Genomic DNA, 3003 nt, shown 5'->3' on the forward strand with positions numbered 1-3003 from the left:
CTCTCTCCGTGACTCCCTTGTCCGCTCCACACTCCCCTCCAGCCCCAACACACCTTTTCCCTGCCACCGCAGGAAGTGCTACACCTGCCCCCATACCTCCTCCCTCACCCCCATCCCAGGCCCCAAGAAGACTTTCCACATCAAGCAGATGTTCACCTGCACATCTGCCAATGTGGTATACTGCATCCGCTGTACCCGGTGTGGCTTCCTCTACATCGGGGAAACCAAGCGGAGACTCGGGGACCGCTTTGCAGAACACTTACGCTCGGTTCGCAACAAACAACTGCACCTCCCAGTCGCGAACCATTTCAACTCCCCCTCCCATTCCTCAGACGACATGTCCATCCTGGGCCTCCTGCAGTGCCACAACGATGCCACCCGAAGGTTGCAGGAACAGCAACTCATATTCCGCTTGGGAACCCTGCAGCCCAATGGTATCAATGTGGATTTCACAAGTTTCAAAATCTCCCCTCCCCCCACCGCATCCCAAAACCAGTCCAGCTCATCCCTGCCTCCCTAACCTGTTCTTCCTCCCACCTATCCCCTCCTCCCACCTCAAGCCGCACCTCCATCTCCTACCGACCAACCCCATCCCGCCCCCTTGACCTGTCCGTCCTCCCTGGACTGACCTATCCCCTCCCTAACTCCCCACCTACACTCACCTTTCCTGGCTCCATCCCCGCCTCTTCGACCTGTTTGTTTCCTCTCCACCTATCCTCTCCTCTATCCCTCTTCTATCCGCCTCCCACTCTCTCCCTATTTATTTCAAAACCCCCTTCCCCTCCCCCTTTTCTGATGAAGGGTCTAGGCCCAAAACGTCAGCCTCTCTGCTCCTATGATGCTGCTTGGCCTGCTGTGTTCAGCCAGCCCTGCACCTTGGCATTTATTTTGACAGGACTTGAATATAAATACAGGGATGTACTACTGAGGCTTTAAGGCTCTGGTCAGGCCACATTTGGAGTATTGTGTGCAATTTTGGGCTCCATACCTCAGGGAGGATGTACTGGCCCTAGAGCGGGTTCAGAGAAGGTTCACGAGGATTGTATCAGGAATGGAAAACTTAACATATGAGGAATATTTGAGGACTCTGGGACTATACTCATCAGAGTTTAGAAGGATGAGGGGGGATCTAATTGAAACTTACAGAATACTGAATGGCCTGGACAAAGTGGATGTTGGGAAGATGCTTCCATTGGTAGGAGAGACTAGGACCTGAGGGCACAGCCTTAGAGTAAAGGGAAGACCTTTTAGAACGGAGATAAGGAGAAACTTCTTCAGCCAGAGAGTGGTGAATCTATGGAATCCACTGCCACAGAATGCTGTGGAGGCCAGGTCATTGAGTACATTTAAGACTGAGATAGATAGGTTCTTGATTATCAAGGGGGTCAAGGGTTACTGGGAGAAAGCAGGAGAATGGGGTTGAGGAACTTATCAGCCGTGATTGAATGGTGGAGCAGACGCGATGGGCCAAATGGCCTAATTTCTGCTCCTATGTCTTATGGTCTTATATCATGAACCTATCTAATATACATAAACAAATCTGGCAATAAGACAGGTCATCAAAGTTCGTGTTAGATAAATTATTACAAATTATAAGGAAAGTGGGTGCAAAACCATAAAAGAGCAGGTTTAAATGGATTTTGGGAGGCAAAATGAGGACCTTTTTGTGGTCTCAGTCTGAGAGGCAGCATAACAGACACAAAGCAAGTTCATAGATTACAAATAAGTATGGTGTAGTAGGTTGGTGAACATTTCATGTTTTGCATTACCTGCTGTGACTTTTTCTACTGGAAGGGTCGAGAGTACTTACAATGCACTGGCAAAGATTGACCAATACCTTAAGGAATAGTTAAGCAAGTTCAGATGCGACAAAGTAATGTGCAGAATAAACAGGAGAGATACAGTCATTCAACCCAAATGGTCCATGACACTGTTTGTATATTTTCTTTATTCTTTCATGGGATGTAGACAAGCAGTAGAGATATATTAATTGTGTAGATGGTATTTGTCGCCATCCCTTATTGCCCTTGAACTGAGTAGCTTGCTTGGCATTTCAGATACCAATTACGTCAATCACATTGCTGGAGTCACAATTAGACCAGACCAAGTCAGGACAACAGATTTCCTTCTCTAAAGGACGATAATGAACCAAACAGGCTTCTTTCATGGCCACCATAATGAGACTAGCTTTATATTCCAAGTTTTTACTAATTAAATTTGAATTTCACCAGCTGCCGAGGTTGGATTTGCACCCGTGGCCCCAGATCATTAACCTGGGCCTCTGCATTCTAGTCCAGTCATATTGCCACTGCAAAGCCATGTTCCCCAGCACAGTGGAGATGTCTAAAAAGGAGAAATCATTCCACAATCTCCTGTGTCCGTAACAGTACTTACAGACCAGTACAGAACAGAATGTTTACTAATGTTTTTTAACAGCTATTTCCCTGAATTTCATTCAGGGTGCATTAGCTTAGGAACAAAAACAGAAGTAGCTGGAAAAGCTCAGCAAGTCTGGCACCATCCATGGAGAAAAATCAGAGTTAACGTTTCAGGTCTGGTGGCCCTTCCTCGGAACATTAGATTAGGATGCTCTACCTATAATGGTTTGTACTTAAATTACCTCTTCCCTGAATTCTGTCATTGCTCAGTTACTTCTTAACCCTGCAGGTGCCTTTTCCAATATACCCACGGTAGGGACCATTCTTAAATGATTAAAATTAGTTCTCTCTGAGGTGAGCATTTTATGTTTGAATTTTTCTGATCTCTTTCCACAAGTAGTCTAAACTGAATTTTATTGTGGTCACTGATAGCTAAATGGTGTCTAACTGTTAAATTCTCCATTTTAACCTCGTTTCACAGAGCTTCCTTCCTTTTTGAACTAAAGGTATATTAATTGAGAAAATTCTCCCTTTCATGTGTTAAAATTCCTCTTCTTTCCTAACCATGACACTGTTTTTCCCAATCTATGCTAGGGTAGTTAATGTCTTCTCACTCTGTTCTTGT

This window comes from Rhincodon typus, chromosome 10, assembly GCF_021869965.1.
Source record: "Rhincodon typus isolate 14 chromosome 10, sRhiTyp1.1, whole genome shotgun sequence".
Taxonomy (NCBI): Eukaryota; Metazoa; Chordata; class Chondrichthyes; order Orectolobiformes; family Rhincodontidae; genus Rhincodon; species Rhincodon typus.